Source organism: Hermetia illucens, chromosome 6 (genome assembly GCF_905115235.1).
Source record: "Hermetia illucens chromosome 6, iHerIll2.2.curated.20191125, whole genome shotgun sequence".
NCBI lineage: Eukaryota > Metazoa > Arthropoda > Insecta > Diptera > Stratiomyidae > Hermetia > Hermetia illucens.
Window position 1 is genome coordinate 22,226,066 of NC_051854.1, and position 19,828 is coordinate 22,245,893.

Here is a 19,828-nt window from a genome sequence, read left to right on the forward strand (position 1 = left end):
AGAAGAAGATAGAAGAAGATAGAATAGAAGAGGATAGAATAGAAGAAGATAGAAGAAGAAGAAGATAGAAGAAGATAGAAGAAGAAGAAGATAGAAGAAGAAGAAGATAGAAGAAGATAGAAGAAGATAGAAGAAGATAGAAGATAGAAGATAGAAGATAGAAGGTAGAAGATAGAAGATAGAAGATAGAAGATAGAAGATAGAAGATAGAAGATAGAAGATAGAAGATAGAAGATAGAAGATAGAAGATAGAAGATAGAAGATAGAAGATAGAAGATAGAAGATAGAAGATAGAAGATAGAAGATAGAAGATAGAAGATAGAAGATAGAAGATAGAAGATAGAAGATAGAAGATAGAAGATAGAAGATAGAAGATAGAAGATAGAAGATAGAAGATAGAAGATAGAAGATAGAAGATAGAAGATAGAAGATAGAAGATAGAAGATAGAAGATAGAAGATAGAAGATAGAAGATAGAAGATAGAAGATAGAAGATAGAAGATAGAAGATAGAAGATAGAAGATAGAAGATAGAAGATAGAAGATAGAAGATAGAAGATAGAAGATAGAAGATAGAAGATAGAAGATAGAAGATAGAAGATAGAAGATAGAAGATAGAAGATAGAAGATAGAAGATAGAAGATAGAAGATAGAAGATAGAAGATAGAAGATAGAAGATAGAAGATAGAAGATAGAAGATAGAAGATAGAAGATAGAAGATAGAAGATAGAAGATAGAAGATAGAAGATAGAAGATAGAAGATAGAAGATAGAAGATAGAAGATAGAAGATAGAAAAAGAAAAAGGGGAAAAAGGGGAAAAAGAAAATAGTAAAAAAGGAAAAAGGGAAAAAAAAAGAAAACTAGGAAAAAGAATAGAGAAAAGAGAAAAGAGAAAAGGGAAAAGAGAAAAGAGAAAAGAGAAAAGAGAAAAGAGAAAAGAGAAAAGAGAAAAGAGAAAAAGAAAAGAGAAAAGAGAAAAGAGAAACGAGAAAAGAGAAAAGAGAAAAGAGAAAAGAGAAAAGAGAAAAGAGAAAAGAGAAAAGAGAAAAGAGAAAAGAGAAAAGAGAAAAGAGAAAAGAGAAAAGAGAAAAGAGAAAAGAGAAAAGAGTAAAGAGAAAAGAGAAAAGAGAAAAGAGAAGTGAGAAAAGAGAAAAGAGAAAAGAGAAAAGGGGAAAGGGAAAAGAGAAAAGCGAAAAGAGAAAAGTTGCCCCACCAGAAGATAGTGGGTAGGGGGTGGGACAGAGGACACCGGGATAGGTGATAAGGGAAAGTATTGGAACGGGAATATGAGGCCGCAAAATAAGGGATAGGGTACAGGGGTAAGAGATGGGAAATAGCAAAGTGGGCAGGGGACAGTGGGCAACCCTACGGCTCGTGTACCCTCTCCCTTGTCCGCTGTACCCTGTCCCCTTTTCCGCTTCATGCCCCCCTGAACCCTTTTTGCTCGCTGTCCCATGTGCCATTCACTGGTTCATGCCGCCGTCGCTTGATCCCTATCTTCCTCTGCCCCAGGTCCCCCGTCCCTGTTTCCTATCCCTGTCAGCTACCGCCTCCACCCTGCCCTCTGTCCCCTATCCCTAATCTTCATCGGCATCTATCACCAATTGTCTTCTGTCCTCTTTTCTCTTTTTACAGACGAGAAGACTGGACAGAGGACAGGGTACCTAGGGAATGGAATAGAGGACAGGCGACAGAGGAGTCTGCTTCCTACTTCTCAGGATGGATACGGGCAGTAGGACGGATGACAATGTCCGGCGTACCTTATCCCTTGTCTCCCTAATGTCGGCCTTCAGTCTTCTTTTTGCTCCCCTGTCAATACTCACATGGAATTAGGTCTTAGTACTTCCTATATCCCATCTAAAATCATCCGATTTATTGCGAGCAATGAATCCTTTTAGACATACTGTGGATTAGTCATTTTTCAACTATTTGATTTTCAACATTATCTAATTCTAATGGTATTTTATTTTTTGATTTCAGATAAGCCGATCAGTTGAAATCATGGAGACGCTCCACAACCTTTCTTTCAAGGGGGATATCTTCGAAGTAGCACAACCCACGTTAAGGAGTTTCATGCCTAAATATTTTTTACATTAAAATGCTAATGAATATATTGTTAATAAATATATATAGAAAAATTAAAATTTCTTTTTATTGTTAAAAAAAAATACTCCATAATCACCGAAAAAGTTATAAGGTATCTTGTATTTGTTAAGAAGAACACAGGATAGGGTAGGTTCAGAATCTGCAATAGACGTTCGCCCATTGAAAGGGAAAAGGTGTGTTACAGAAAATAGAGAAATAGGAGGACAATCCAAAAACGAAGTAATAATCTGGAGAAATTATTATTCGCGTAGCTGAGAATGAAAATAGAAACACCCAACACCCACCCATAGAAAATATGAAAAGAGCCACTGGGATCCATTAGAATAGGCGAGAAGAGGAAGAAAGACTAAAGGAAAAGCGGAAACACGCTGTCCCGACAGTGCCACAATAGACAAAGGGACACTTAACAACACTCCCAGTCACCTGGATAAAAACACAAAAAAATGCTGTTAAAGGTAGGAGATTCTGTGGGTAGCTACCTGGCGCCTAATAAAAGGACTCATTACATGGAAAGACCCGAAGGGGATGCCGTAAATGAGGTGAAAACCAAAGGTAAACGACAAGGGAAACATCAATTTGCCATACGCGTACATATTAGAGAACGTCAAGGCTACTCAAAGCCTAAAAGATCTAGCGATGGCCAACCCCCAGGATGTGAAGAACTCAAAATGAAAATTTGTTGCAGAGTAGGCAAGGATGATCATTTGAAAAAGGTGGCTCCTACGACTTTCTTACTGGGTAGAACAAAGGAGGTGTAGCATGTATGATATATAACGGGCTATAATAGCACGGTCACTACCTAGTAAAAGACATTGACAACAATTCTTAGGATTGGAGGATGTCCTTTGTAGAAGCAATGGAAATTTCCAGTGAAAAATTAAACGTTTCGTTTTAAGTTGAATCTTGCTGAAGAAAAATGAAAGCTCATTTAGCCCATGGCAGGCGAGGGTATATTTATTAACACCCAAATAGGCATCTATAGTATAAATAGGGTGAAAGACGTACACTAGGTTGTGCATGAGTTCGGAGTTTTTTGGAGCGTGAAGGACAGAGGACAACAAATCTAGTGAAAATTTATTTCAATTTTAACGTTCCGTAAAGCCCTCTTCAGGATACATCAATACTGGAGAAAATGCCCTATATTAGAAGATTATAAGAAAGGTATATCATGCAATCTGCAATTGAAGAAGGGCAAGGGTGTAAACACCTCACACGTCTTTTTGCTGAATATAAAAGTCCTTAAAGCAAAATATAAAGAAAACTGCGACCAGAGTGTTGGCAGTAGACTGTTAGGGTATCTACAGGCTCACCACAGGAGAACAGGTTTATGAAGGCCTTGAAAGGAAAGCTAAACATGCAGGAATACAGAAGTCAGTGAAATGTCAAGCCAAACAACTATTGCAGGACATTTACGACTAATATTCATCCTCCTAGGTTAAAGTGATGCCTGAACTCTCGAGGATTCGCAGAGCAAAGTGCAGTAAAGTTTGCACAACTTGCCCAAATTGCACCGTATATAAAAAAAGAAGAGGTTTGGATCATCGATACATTTATGACTCTAATGATTCATCCTCAGAAATTTATGGAAAATAATTTAGTTGAACTAAACGCAGAGTTATCCTTAGATTTATTTGTCATATTTTGGAAGACAGCCCAAAATTTGTCTATGCTTAAGAAGAACCTTTCAAATACGTCTCAGCTGAAACAAAAGATTTAAGCCAGCAACTTGATTTTTTTATTATCCATTTGTTTGAAGTATAGGAGCGTCCCAACTTAAATACAGGATGAAGTTTACCCAAATCAGTACGAACTACTGATATATTGGAATAATTTTCGTTCCATTCTACATCTATATTAGAACCAGCCTTCCAGGAGATCATAAAAAACCCTGAAGTTGGATTCATAAGGCTTAAAAGCAAGCTGAGTTCACATTTACAACTGTTATCGCCTTTCAGCGGGATGTTATGCATGTTAATGTAAGATTTTGAATAGGACGGGTGAGCAACCAATGGCGGACGATGATTTTTAGTGGAAGAATTTCTGAAGTAGGACGTGCTGCGGATTGCATTAGAGCGGTAGCAAACCTGAAAAAATACCTTCAACATAGAAAAGTGATGTAATAAACTACGAGAATAAAAGTCACCTGCAGTGACTTGTCCGCATTGCAATTATAAAACGTACTTCACTAATTGGATTTGCACATGCAGGCATCAGCATCCTTTGCACAATAAACGTTGGAGGGTATCGTAGAGGCCAGATTTCGTGGCGGACAACGTGATGTGCATAGGCGATCGAAATTGGTTGGGTAACCTTTGGCTAAGTTTCTACAACGTAAATACAGCTAAGAATATTAGCGGCAAGGACTCTCCGGGGAACTTCCTGAGGTTATCCGTCTGGAGAAAAAAACTTGCTGTTCTCACACTTTCCCCAATACGCCCTCAGGACAGTTGATTAACCGGCCATGTTTCCGGTTCAAACCAAGGTCTCAGATCCAGGCGGCTATGTTAGATGACGTTTGGCTTCCAACCTAGATTTCGAAATGCATAGTGTGTGTTCAAGAATTTGAGGCCCTAAAGCACCTGCTGCATTCAAGCTTCTTCCAAACAGATCCATGGAAAGTTTACTTCACGTGGTGCCACAATCGGGCGATTTGTAATGCCTTGATGCCTATTTCTCTCTGGAGTTAACATGTGCCTTTCCAAAAGCCAAGTCGCCTGTATAAAAAGACCATTAGCAAGTAGTGATAGCAACTCCCTATGTGAGGCGACCCCAATCAAGAGTGTTAAGTAAAGCGTGGCCATTTTATAGTATACAGTCGGGGGTAGCTGACTGCATTTAAATAAAGCCTCACTCATACCTGGTCCCCTTAGGGAGCAAGCTTCACCTTACTTACTATTGACTAGAGCAGATGCCCAGTACCTCATACAAATTTGCCTACCAGGCATAGACAACTACCACATGAGGGTTTAAGCGGGTTCCGAATATACTTTGACCGCCAGCATCGGAGCCAAGAAATTAACGAGCAGTGGAGATAGACCAACAAGAGCTGAATACTCCCAGGAGAACGAAACCTGGGCCCAAGAGGTGGTAAATCTCGCGCAAAGGTCAGGTGGAAGATAGGAGCCTGGAGACCCACCGTTAGCTATGCTAATGCAGTAAAGAGCATTCAAGTGATCATTCTGACGAAAGTATTCGAGAAGTAAATACTCACTCATAAATTGCAGGAAATCACCGAAAACCTCATTATCATGGAGAGTTGTGAAGCATGGAATAAGAAGCTCGTCTTCACCCGCATACGCTTTCGATCTGGTTTTATACTGGTAGACTGCGCCACGGAGGACACGGCGGACAAACTTAAATTGCCCGAAATTGCCAGGCTGAAAGGTAATGAAACTGTCAACATATGCTGAGGATAATAAACTAGGGGCACACATGATGACAGTCTAGCTTCCCAAAGCGGGAAAGCTTCTGGGCTGGTTCACCACTCAAAGCATTGATCTCCACACGCAGTCATTGAGAGTAAGGAGGAGGGCGAAGGGAAACTTCTTCGATCGGGACAGATGACGGATCTTTGGAGGCAATTAAACGCTGTAACGGTCTCATCAAATACAGATTCGGTAGCATACTTGTGCACGTGCATAGGGAGAAATCAAGGAAAGGTGCGGGAAGGATAAGGGAAGATAAATCGAGTGAACCCGAAGGAGTCCCAGAAGCCATAGAGGCTGAGAGGGCAGGATTGAGTATGGAAGATGATTTCCTGTCCACAGAAGTAGAAAAGCTGGGCAACCTAGACTTAGACACGCAAGTGTCAGCTGACAAATGACAGGATGCTATAGAAACAAGATAAATAACACTGTGTGCGTTTTTGGACATCGAAAGAGAGTTCGATAACACATTGCACACAGAAATTCGAGATGTCTTAATCCACAATGGAGTAGCAAAGACCCTGGAATTCTGGATGGGCTCGGGAGTAGGCAAATAGAAGTACCGACAGGCAGAAATTTTATTACCATGAACACTATTCAAGTTTGTTCACGACGTAGGATATTATCACTGTTAATGCGGAGTACGGCAGTTGGCGCATTCCTAGAAGAACGAACAAACATTAGAATACAGATCCAGGGTTACGCTGAGGACATTGTTTTAATCTGTAGGGGTAAATATGAGGCTACTTTATGTGACAGAATCCAAACTGGACTACGAACAACTAGTAACTGATGCAAGAAAGCTGGCTAGCGTATAAATCCAGCAAGAACCAATATAGTACTATTGACTAGGAAGTACAAGGTTGATCACTTGAGAGTCATTCGACTGTATGGCGTAGAGGGGAGATAAGTAACAGTGGTCAAATATTTGGAAATCATACTAGATCAAACAGTACTCTGGAAGACACATGATGAAAACATATGTCGGAAAGCTGCAAGGGTCCTGAAAACTCGTACGCCCATAGCAGTAAAAAAGTGGGAATGGATTCTGGCAATGCTGCATTGGATAGTCAACAATAATAATCGTTGGAGCGACAATCCAATGAGCCCGAACAGTCAAGACAGTAACAGTACAGTGTAGGAATTGAAAAAATCAAAAATTTTTCGACTGACGGTTTCGTCCAGGGCAGAGGCAACTCATCAGACGCTGCCTCACCTCTGCCCTGGGAGCAGCGTGACCGAAAGTGCCAACAGGTGGAAAGACGCTCCCTTTTATCATCGCAAAAACACGACAAGGTTGCGAATTATATTGGACTTGAAACCCCAGTCGTTGTAGTCTAAGCTAGACTAGAGCTAGGTTGTTGTTTAGGATCTGCGGGATCCTAAGTCCCCATCCACTTGATGGTGGACCGGACTAAATGAGGAGCAACTTACGCCCTGGACGAAACCGTCAGTCGAAAAATTTTTGATTTTTTCAATTCTTAATGCTTGGGGTGCTACGCTCCAATACTAGGGATCCATGGACTAAAAAACGAGGGAGTAAGTTGCTCCTCATTTAGTCCGGTCCACCATCAAGTGGATGGGGACTTAGGATCCCGCAGATCCTAAACAACAAGTACAGTGTAGGATTTAATGTAGCCAGCGTTGCTCTCGTCCATTGTTATTAACTTGAATTTGACTTAGATACTCATCCAGTCTATTGGTACCCAACATCCAGTCGCGATACAAGTCGCTCTGCCACTAGCGACACTTGAAACACGACTTTGTGCATTGAGAGCCTAGTGCTCTAACCACTGAGCCGTTCGGACAAAGGTGCACTGGATAAACATTACAATAAGTCTCTTCTCGATCTGCACAAACAGATGCAGGAAGCACTAGGGTGGGAAGCTGCCTTAATCAAGGGAAAATTGATATTCTTTCTAGGCGGTATCCTCAGTTACCGATACCCAGGGATAACATGACAACAAGGTCTAATTTTGATAAACATAATGGAATAATGAGGCACACTAGGAGATCATGGCAATGACAAGAAGAGAAAAAGGTCGCCGGGGTTATTGATACCGAGCAAATGTACTTTGAACCAACGCATGAGCATATCAACATTTTCCAGGGGGAAACCACAATTAGATGTGCTTCCTCAGCCTCGAAAGAATCTATAAAGGCTGAACATTGCTATTCTAGCCGATAACCAGCAGCGATTAAGGTACTTGGGTTCTACCAGTTGAATTTCAAACGGTAATGTCTTAACAGACTGAACAGGACTGGGTCGCTCAATTAAGTGTGGATACTTTGGGTTCAGATCACAATTGATTAGAGAGCAATGAGGTGACAGACGAGCTGGCCAGGAAAGGAGCTGGGACCCTGCTACACCAGCTAGAACCATTCTGTAAAGTCGGAAATGGGTTCATGACTACTACGCTGAAAAAGGAAGAGGGACGGCTGAGTAGACTTTACTGGATGAAACTACCATGAATCGAAGAGTCCAGGGTGCTGCTGGTCACTGTCTGTAGATTCTATGGGAAGAGTGGTGAAATCTCCACGCATGTTCTGGGGCACCAGAGAAAACACTTAATACCAGATGCAGGTTGATACACTTGGAATTGGGGAACATAATAAAATTTTTGTAGGTTATAGGCTTAAACGAGACACAATAGGTAATACATATACTATAACCAGTGTAGGGGCACAATAGCCATTTTAGGACATAGTACGATCACCCTTGGTTGATCTACTAGTCGAAAACATCGATGCTTGAATTATGGTGGAATATAGACCCAGGCGAGCTTTTTTAAATGTGGCTTGGATTTTACAGCAGCATGGAAGACTGCGATTGCTTTCGCATTCTTTGATGGATAGTTTGGCGTTCAGGATACATCATGATTCTCGGAATTCTCAGACACCAGCATGCAGGCATGCATCGCAGTTATCTACGATCATATCAAGGATCATGAGAGCGATTTTTGCGTTTTCTTTATCAGATTACATACGAAAGTGTCACGCCTCGATGCAACGCAGGTGACCATACCTTCCCGTGGTAACCTGGAGCTCAACGCAGGCTGGCTGCTGATTTGTGTGATCGATAACGCGGGGTCAGCACTCTCTTTGATGAATGTCTCGTGTAAGTTCTGACGCAAGTCCACGGTTATTTCCATTTATCTATATATCATCTTGAGGATAAGAACATCACGTGGATAGTCGATTTGCGAATTTGCAAGTTATCAGCAATCCAGAAAAGTGGCATTAAATGAAATCGACCGAAAATTTAAACTATTGCATTTTTCAATCGCCGAGCTTCTTGACACCTTTTTTCTGATGATAATACCCCTTTTAGCTTCCCCAGGGGAGCTGGACTAGGGTCAACTCAAGGAAAAGAGCTCGGTCTTTGGTATGATGATGACTACCATCCGCTGCTCACCTTCGACATTTGTTTAAAAGCTCCCGGTCCTATTTCTTTGAGGAGTCAATAATCGGCGTTCGAGAGTTTGATCAGATTCATGACCTTGTGCTTTGTTGGAGTAGAACAAGGCACAACGGTTACAGCAGATACGTATTTACCCCTATTCTTCATTGCAGGACTTCATAGAATTTGCTTCTCCAGCAATCAATACCTGTTCGATAATGCTTTCCATGGGAAGATCATTTGGACACGCTAAGCCTTACGCGACAAGCATTTACCGTAATCTTGGAATGCAGATCATCTTCGAGGCAATGCTTGCCCGTTACTCAATATTGAAGACTGGAAAGGTAGTCTGTACATGTATATGTAGCTTCTAAGCCAGTCTAAAGAAGAACACTGGATGCCATGCGTCGGTCCTGGAAGACAGCTAGGGTTGTTGTGCTCCTGAAGTCGCTAGAGAAGGATAAGAGCAATCCTCGATCGTACAGGGTTATATCTCTTCTCGCGGCCCTTGTCAAGGTTCGAGAGGGTATTATGATCCAAAACATCCCATCTGGCGTCGAACAGGCAGTATGACTTCCGTACTGGTAGATGTACCGACGACACTTTAGTGCATGTGGAAGACTTTGTTGTCCATTATGTTAGCAAATACTTCCTTGGAACCTTAATAGATTTCAAAGGCGCCTATAATTACTTGACTTGGACATCTGTAATGCCGAATCTTCGTGAGTGTGACTGCTAGAAATTAGCTCTGTGGAGGAGCTATTTCCATGGTAGAAAAGCATTCGTCCAAGGTGTCAGTGAGCGTGTATGGATTAATATGAAGCCCCGCTGCCCGCAGGTCCATTTATATGGAACCTGATTATGAATGAACAGTTGACAGAGCTTAATTCAATGGTTCAATGCGTTGTTTACGCGGATGATCTACTCATTTTTTTAGTGGAACAGCTGACTTGAGCTTAAGCAGCGGAATACTGAGTGCATGTGCATCGTAAACGCGTCACAATCGCGGAACGGATTGATGGAGCTAGGGATGAGTTTAACCGAATTAATATTTACGTGCACTACAGCGCTATGAGGTATGAATGGGATCTTGGCAGGAAACCTGCTAGTTAGAAACTCATGGGTTAACAACTATGGTGATGAGTTATTTCCACCTCTTCAGCTGTTCATCATCATGGATCAGAAGTCGACCGTTGGCATCGTTTGGTTTGCGACCACATGCAACCTATTTCATGATGTGGTATACACTTCTGACCAGTGCAAATGCAAATTCTCTTTTGCCACAGGGCACATTACGTTGAACTTCTCGGGATTTCGCTCGATATCGGAGTTCCTCAAACCTCGGTCAATTGAACCTTCAGTCCCTTCCGTTCATTAATCCGCTTCTCGAATCCGCAATCAGCCAGATTTCATGACGCCTCTTCGGGACGTGGTCAACGACTTGCGCAGCACCCGAGAAAAGAGGATTTTTAATGGCAGTCCAATGCTCATCGATATTCTTAGGCGTGATCTGATTGCTCGTGTGGTGCCGGTCAGTTGAATGCGGATCATCCGATATTTGGATAGTAATTTCCAAGTGGATGGACAGGCCTTGGACTGGGCGTCTTTCTACACCCTCAAGTATGCGATAATCCACTTACTATTTGACCTCGAAATGAACGAGTATGTAGACTCAGGACAACTTGAGTGATGCGAACACAGTTTTCATCACTCTAAAGCTGAGTAACTGAGCTTTTAAATTTGTGTCAGCCAGCATTCTGCTGTTAGTGAAACGGCACATGCAAGTATCGAAATGGATTTCACCACTGATGTGTTGATATGTTCATTCCATTCATCCAAATGCAACCAGTTTGTCGCGAGTTATAATAGTTAGATCTTCCGCAAATACTTGCACAAAGAATATCTCGTCCTCCGGAACCTATAATAGGGTCCTACATGAACTCTACATGAAGAGTTTCCCATCTGGATATAACTATAAGATGCCATGCCTTAGGCTAATTAATTCGACACAAAGTGAACCGCCCTACACTCAGCCATGTAAAGAAGCTAACTACAGAACTTCCATCCGCTCTGAATAATGTCATCTGGGTCCATAATTATTAATGAAACGAATTGAAATAAAAATTCCATACTCACCAAACAGGTCGCACATAACTACCGGTCTGAAGTTGCAGTTTTAAATGCTGCCTACGAAATGTACCAAAGGATAAGTGGTGGTAGCATAAGTTGCTCAATATATGAGGGAACCTTCCTTGCCTGTGCAATGACAATGCAGAGCAATGCAGAAACTGTTCGGCGCTTGTCAGCGAGTAGCGTTGTTAGCGTATCTTCCTAAGTCGCACGGTTTTGACCGACGCCATGCAGGTCTTGTTGGGTGTTCCTCTACTTGATCTAGAGATAGTCAAGCGTGCCACGGCCTACAGGATCAGAAAAGGCATACCTTTGCTGCAAACTTAGTTATGGCGGATCACGTGGAGGGCTTAAAACCGTTTGTGGTCAAAAGTTTGTTAAATGAGAGTGTAACATCTAAGTGGCAGCTTAGATGGAACGAATATAGGCAAGACCGGGTCACATATGAGTACGTCAAAAGCGTGTCTGCTAGAGGAGGCTTCTTTGTGGCTTGAGATCGGGTTCCTCCTGACGGAGTAAGATAGCCTGAATGAGTTCCTCTTCTCGCGAAACCTTACTTCCCGTCAGGGTTGGGTTCTGTGTGGGACAGACCCTGAAGATTGGTTTCATGTTCTCTGCATGTGTTCAATGTGCTGCAACATGCGTAATTTAACGACATAGGCGTTCACGTATTGGACGGTAGCCAGTTCCTTGCTACCAGTAATACGATTCGATGTGCTAACACATACGCGCGCGCTGCTTTCCAACGACGGAGGCGAATAACAATAGTGCCGGTGGTGGACAGCCATCAGTCTGCTGTGTTTTGTATCAGTAATGTCTTATGATGTAATATGTGTTGCGTTGTACGCAGAGCGGGAATTGACGCACCGAGCTGATTCTCGCCAACTCGTTGACAAAAGCCATCCCAACGTACTCGAGCAATTAGACCGGTGTTAGTAAAGGACTAATTGAAAGTGGTCTTTGCTACAAAGCCACACCGAGGGCTATCTGGTACCATGGGAACCCTTAAGGCCCTTTGAAATCATATGTTCTGGGGGGATCCCAGGGAAATGTGCTCTGAGACCGGTTATTTACGGTTGATCTCTATGGGAGTTTAATGGTGGTTGCAGTTGTGCTACTTCTACTTATTCGCCTTAGTCGTCGTAAAGATAAGCCTCACATCGACTGTTATGAATGCTGACCCTGCACTCAGTATACTCTTAAACCAGTACCGCAGTGCCAGTCATGGCGAGGCTCTGATTGTGGCCTCTAAATCGATCTGTATCCGAAGAAGACGGTGTGATTATGCGTACACGCACGGGTCCCCTAGGACCCTTAATGTACATTTATATTTCACTACGTGATCTGCTATGGGCCCCAAAAGTAATTCATTAAATAGAAAATTACACCATTAATCGCAATATGCCCTCACAAATCACTTCATTTGCGGGCTGATTATTGCTGCTCGTTTACGCCATGCATTATTATCAAACGGTTTTACACTATGCAGAAGGCTAGCTTGGTGATCCACATTGAAGCTGTTGAGGACCTTAGCTTTCAGGATTTTTCGGCACCGGCCGGGGTATCAACCGGAGGTCGATGTGTCAACGTGGACAGCGACAATGGCGAAGCCTTGGACCAGGGCTGATGCGAACGCAAACATCAGTCGAAGCTGGCTTTGGGTAACAATAGAGAAGAGAACTTGGAATTTTATCTTCCCGCGTAGTCATCACCAAAGAGAATGGAACATGGCGGTCATCGTTTGATCTGCTAAACCTCACTTCATCCGCCTGGTTGGCAGATATTGGGCATCTTTATATATAAAGACTTGTGCACTTTGAAGTTTGCTTCAGTTCCTAGCCAGCCCTCTCTATGAGAAGACCCATCTCCGGGTTACAATATAGTTGAAAACCGAATACATTTCTATAAAAGTCAAATAAAATTGTAATACACAGTTCTATGCATTTAAAGAGCTAATTTACAAAATCAGTTACTATGGCTTGGCTTGTTTCATCATTGAATAGACAAGTTTACTGCCCACTAAACCTATAAAGTGAGTAATTAAGTAATTAGCTGGTTTTTGCAAATCCATATACTCTTTCATTGCCCATTCCTATCTCATGTCTGTCCAGTTCCCAGAATAAATGCTGAATTTGTAGTTTAACCGCTTCACCTTAAAATGGACTAATTTTTCTTGAAAATAATCATCATGAACAAATTCAGAAAAAAGAATAAATAAAGAAATGGAAACCTTATTTTGCAGTAACCACAACCGGTTCGAAATTTATTACAACTCGCCCATGCTGCGTTTTTTTTATTCAGTTTACATCTTTTCCCCATTTTGTTCTTTTCTCCAGTTTGCTTGCTTTTGCAGATCATTTGCTTTATATGCTTCCGGTCAGTAAACTTTAAAAAAGTTTAAATACCATAATAGGCTTTTCCGTTAATTCTTCTGAAAATGTTGGTATCAGCGAATTAAGCTGGATTGTTGCTAAGCCATGATGAGCTTCAATTGATTGTATGTTTTTGATTGCAGCCTGATTATTCTCGGGTCGAGGTATCTGATATTTGGAGTGACTGTGATATATTGCCTCACAATAGTATATCTAGTGTTTTTGTAATAAAAGGGAGCAGTTTAGTTAAAGATAAAATACGAAGAAGTAACTCTAATAGGTCGGTTATACGGGACCTACTTCAGGGTCTGGCTGCTCGCCTTTAAGAACGAACTCAAGCTTTCTTCATGTGGCGCCAATTTTGCATGGATGACTCTCTTTATTTAGGTCAAAGGGTAGCATAGATCCCAGGCCGAAACGTGGAATACCTGGGAAAAACACTTGCTGAACCAACACCAACAGCTTTACTACTAAACCCTATCTCCACCTCCACGTGGTGATAGCTGGGAGTTCTTTCTTCATGAAAAACTGCAGACGGAGAAGGATGAAGGCGAGTCTCCCGCGACTAAAAACGGGACTAAATATACCACCTGATCCTCCAGGTTTTGAGTTGGGTAAGGCTGTACTTTGTCCTACATGGAAAACCGATGTTACAAAGCCACGGAAGGAGCCTTGGACAGGATAGATTTTACAACGACGAACCCGACAACGACAACTGATTAACGATTTGCGTATTTTCTCATGGAACCTGCGCTCCCTGTACAGATCGAATATTGCTGAGCAGCTTGTCGGTACCCTGTCTCAATATAAGGCTGATATAACAACGTTGCAAGAGATGCGAAGGATAGGGACCGGTGTTCTGGAGAAGAGTCGCTACACCATGCAGTAAACCATGTGGTCGGAGTACGTTTCTTAGTTGGCAACAAAATCAAACTTGCTGTTATCGTTTTGAACGCATAAACGAATAGCTATGCACTCTGCGTTTGCGAGGCAAGTTTAGAAATATAAACCTCATAAACGTTCACGCTTTTACAGAGGAGACTGCAGAGTCGGAGAAGGATACCTTCCATGAGGCAGCTGAGCGGACCCTTGAAGTCTGTCTCAATTATAATATCAAAATCATACTTGGAGATTTCAACAGTCAAGTAGGGACGGAGCCCGTGTTCAGGTGATAATTCGCCTCCCATAGCTTTCATAGGGATACCAATGATAACAGACTGCGGATTATTCAGTTACCAATATCACATGAAATGGTTGTTGGAAGTACCTGGTTTGCGCAGAAATCGGTCCAGACGGGGCCACTTTCAACCAAATTGACCACGCGCTGATTGAACGTTACCACCTCTCAGCCTTGCTCAATGTCAGAACATATAGGGAGGCCAATATAGACAGAGATCACTATCTCGTTGGCATGGTGCTCCGAGCTTGAATATTAACAGCACCTACAATTCCCTCTGACAATCAGGCGAGAGTTAACACTGAAGTCATCCACAACACAGCCCTCTGCCAACTATAAAAGGGAAATGGATGCCGCAATAACCGCAGTCAACAGAGATCCGGGAGATGAAGCATCAACAAATGATCTTCACAACCACCTGAAGAACTGTATCATTGATACGGCCACAAACATACTTGTCCCCAGCCGCAAAAGGAGTCGGAACGGATGGTTTGACGCTGAATGTAAGCTAGCAACGGAACGGAAGAATGCCGCATACCGAGTAATGTTCCATTCTCAAAGAACGCGGGCACACGCAGAGACTTATCACGAACTCCGTCGAGCGGAGAAGCGACTTCATAGACGGAAAAAGAAAGCCTGGGAGAACCAACAGGTCTGTGAACTCGAAAAGTACAGAGAGCAACCGCATCAGGCGCGGAATTTTTACCAACAAGTCAGCAGGATGAAGTCTTATACACCTCGATGCTTATCCTGCCGAGATAATGAGGGAAATCTGATTTCCGACAGAATGGGCATATTTGAGCCATGGGTTGAGCACTTTGATGAACTACTGAACATGCAGAACATCGACGAGTTGGAGGTTCGCCAACTGAAAACGAGGGACAAATACTGCCACCACCAAGTTTAGGAGAAACAGTCCGTGCAATTCATCGGCTAAAAAATCATAAGTCGCCAGGAACCGATGGAATTACAGCCGAATTGTAACTTGTGCTCAAAGTACGGGACAGCGAATCAATGCCTGACGATTGGCAACGAGGCATTATCTGTCTCATACATAAAATGGGAGTTATCACACAATGCAGCAATTATAGAGGTATCACGTTGCTGAGTACCATCTATAAGATATTTTCCTCTATCGGTATCCCGACGAAATTGATAAGACTGGCTAAGCTTACCCTGACCAATGTGCGAGGCCAGATAAAAGCAGTAGGATCACTCTCAAGACAATTCAACATCAACAACGGTCTACGACAAGGGGATGCCCTATCATGCGTTCTCTTTAACCTGGCCATCAAGAGAGTGATCCGTGATGCTGAGGTAAATGCAAGAGGTACGATCCTCTTCAAGTCCACCCAACTATTGGCCTATGCTGACGATATCGACATCATGGGAAGAACCACCCGAGACGTACAAACTGCCTTCATGCAGATCGAGCAGGCGGCTATCGGCGCGAGATCTTGGGCTGCACATCAATGAAGGCAAGACAAAATATATGATGGCAACGTCAGCACCGAAGACAAATCAACCAACAACATCAAACCGCACTGGTCAAACACGAAGAAGAATAAGGATAGGAGAATACAACTTTGAGACCGTTGACAATTTTCCCTATCTAGGGTCGAAAATCACAACCGATAACTACTACGATGATGAAATCCGCGCAAGGTTGTTGTCAGCCAACTGAGCCTATTCCAGCTTACAAAAACTGTTCCGCTCGAAACGTCTCACCATAGGGTCGAAGCTTTTACTGTACAAGACTATGATCTTGCCAGTCCTTATGTATTCCCCGGAGACTTGGGTTCTTAGCAAGAAAAATTGCGAACTTTTGGCCGCGTTCGAGAGAAGAATCCTCCGAAGAATCTTTGGCTCCCTACATGAGGATGGACGATTTCGTAACCTACATAACCACGAAATCTATGAGCGATACCATGACCGTTAGGTTGTGGATAAAATTCGGCTCAATAGGTTACTGTGGGCGGGTCACTTAACCCGTATGGAAGAGGATGATCCAGCCCGGAAAGTCTATAAGGGCAATATCTATGGTAGACCCTGCCTAAGATGGAGCGATGGCGTAGGCCAGGACGCCAAACAGCTTTTAGGGATATCGAATTGGTGGATCTCGGCGCAAAACGGTGGCATCTGAAGTTCGATATTAAGGCAGGCCTTGACCGAATACCGGTTGTTGCGCCGTTAATGATGATGATGATGGTGATGACTCTCTTTATAGCCACCCAATGGAACTTCCATCTTTTCCATCTTTTAATAACTTCAATCTTAAAATCAGCTATACCAAGAAGAACTCTTAGCGGGTCTTTGAAGGAAAACTCTGCTGGTAACCTGCCAAGCAAGCTATCATTTTGTTAGCAAACTATAAATTTGTAGAAGCCCTAAATAGATGGCAGCAATGCAATTTTCATAATACTCGTATTAACTTGATATGCTTCACGACGAACAGCATCCTCATGCTATCAGCAAGCTGAGCAGGTTACTTCCATGTTTTGTATTCCTGAAGCTCAACAAGCAAATCAGAAAAACTTGTAATGACATGGATTTACACATTAGTGCAACTATGCCATTACCCACATCATTCCCTTGAAATTCCATTTTGCCAGCAGGAAAAAAACCTGCATTTGAATTTTAATTTAATCGAAAATTAATTACATATTTATTACGTTCAAGAAATAATCCGGTATAGGCATTTTCATGTAAATGTTGCGAGCAATAAGTGTGTCTGCCCAACTTGCAGACATAGGCCATCCGGAGTGGACCGTGCATTCAAATTAACCATTAGCCTAGTTTCGCTTAATTGAACTGGATTGTTGATAATCTCGTTTGTGGTGTAGTTAGTGGTCGTTGATGTTGTTATTGTAGGGCAGTCCAAGCAGTAATCGTCGAGTCCAACTAGGTGGAAGGCAGATCTACTCGGAATTTTTAGATTGAATGCTGAGAAAAAACCCGGAAACTGGATCAATAATCGTAAATAACAAGAATGGCACATTCCAGAGGAAATTTTGTTAGAGAAAAGATTGGCCGCACGCAGGATGATTTTCTCTGTGGTAATATTAGATGAATATCATCATAAAATGCGGGTCTTTTTAGAAAAAGTGAGGTATGCATGCTTATTTAAAAAAAAGACAGAAAGGTAGGTTTTTTCCATTATAAAAATGAGAGTTATTCAAATTTATTTGACAACCTAATGTGCCGCGTGATACAAATAAAAATGTTGATATGAAATAAATAATATCTAAAACAAAAGACTCAAGCCAGAAACTTGATCTTCTAGATTAAGCTCTTGAGTAAAACTGTTAAATCCAAAAAACAAGTTTGATGTGCTAACTTGATGCATTGATAGCTAAGAAAGAATTCTCCATTGTAAGTGTCCGTTGCAATATATTTGGGGTTTCTGTATGTTTTGATGCAAACTTTAGGGAAAAAGGTTCACGCATGTGCTTAATTTTTAAAATAACTTATGCAGGATCCAATAATTGAATTGCGAACGGGGAAATGGAGGTGTACAGTGGGCCGCAGACACTACGGTAACATACATCTTAGTAATGCAGATGGCACTTGGTTGCCTTTCGCAAGGGCCAAGGGGTTTGAAAAAGCACCTCTCACGCCAATACCATTTATAATTTGTTACAGTAGAACTACCTACCGCCACTAAGACCACCAGGAAAATGTTGGAAGGAGCAATCCATAACAGGCTGCTTTTCAAGGTTGAGAGTCAAGAAGACTCATCTTATCGATAGCGTTGGTTAATGCATGCAAAAGCACTATCCATGCTGCCAAATTTGTTGCTGGCTTGACCAAAAGTACAACATATGGAAAGGTTGGGCAAAGAAGTATTTCGTAATAATAACGCACATTTCGTGCGGTGGATCCTATTTGGAAAGTCCCTGCCGCCGATTAGTGTAGTTGTCGATAGTTATCTGACCAACAGTCATGCACTCATAATGATATCCTTGATATTTTGTTGCCGATGATGCAGTGACAGTGGGTTACACCGCCCACACAGTACAAATTACGGATGCAGAAGATCTCCAGAAGCTCAATATCAAAAAATGCAGGCAGTGAGTGTCTACAATCCCATCCCATTTTGCCCGAGTATTTGGGGTTACTCAAAGATGGAAGTTTATCTGAGCTAAAGCTATATTCCCGAGAACTTTGGATTAACAAGAGGAAGAGAAAAAGGTAAAGTAAAAGCTCAGCGGGACGGCGGAATGGGCAAAGAGGAAAAGAAGGAGCTAAATCTTTCGCCGCGAACAAGTATTCTCCAAAAATTCTACTGCGAAGAAGCGAGAAGTTTGGGGCGGAGCGATTTTAATGGTGAAACCACCATACAACAGCGGAAGCCTGGTCTATATACCAGGGTTGTTTTAAAAATGAGGTTCATAACACTACAACTTTGCCGCACATGAGGCTACGCGCAGCCACGACCAATGATTCCAAAAGGAATCGCTCGTCTGCGGCGGTGAGTCATTCGATGTTTGCGCACAAAAAAGTTACTGTCATCGCCAGTTGAGTGGACGTGTATCAGCATTCACGAAGTTCACACACAGTGTTGGGACATCCACGATGAACAAAGGATCAGAAGGCCGTCGATCTCCAATGGACCTGTAGCGAAGATTGAACAAATCATCATCGAAGATTGGCAAATAACGATCCGAAAATTGGCTGCCGAAATTACTGAAGCTTCAATTGACAGGATTTTGAAAGAAAAGCTAGACTACCACAAGGTGTGTACAAGGTTGTAAGCTGAAATAGGCTCTGTTGGCTGACAACAACCGTGCGCGGATTTAACATCGCACATGCTTTCAGAAATCCGCAAACAGTAGTGCGTCGGGAGTTTTTGAGCAAATGCGACGAGAATATCGAAGACTTCTTCGACTCCATTGTCACGGGGGATGAAACACACCGAGTCGACAAATTATTGTGAGACCTTGAAAAAGCTCAGACGGCCAATCCAAAATCGTCGTAGTGGAAAACTCACAAAAGACGCAAGGCTGCATCGCGACAATGTACGTCTGCATGTCCCACAAGAAATGAAGGGCTAAATCAAGGGATTTGGCTGGGAAATTATTACCTATCCCAGTTACAGTCTTGACACTGCTCCCAGCGACTTCTATTGTTTCCCAAATTGAAGCAGTACCTAGGCGGTCAACGATCTGAAACGGACGACGAGTTGGAAGACGAAATTTCCAGGTTTTTCAACGGATTGG

At 42.4% G+C, this 19,828-nt stretch overlaps 1 protein-coding gene and 1 long non-coding RNA gene across 2 annotated transcripts in view; one reads left to right on the top strand and one right to left on the bottom strand.

Moving 5' to 3' along the window:
- The window catches only part of LOC119658824, a 112,343-nt gene extending 110,244 nt beyond the window's left edge, over positions 1-2,099 (top strand). The window contains exon 3 of the long non-coding RNA XR_005250288.1: positions 1,980-2,099. This is a non-coding gene — a long non-coding RNA (uncharacterized LOC119658824). The remainder of the gene's footprint in view (positions 1-1,979) is intronic.
- The window catches only part of LOC119658822, a 136,136-nt gene that overhangs the window by 8,424 nt on the left and 107,884 nt on the right, over positions 1-19,828 (bottom strand). The gene's annotated exons all lie outside the window — the stretch shown is intronic.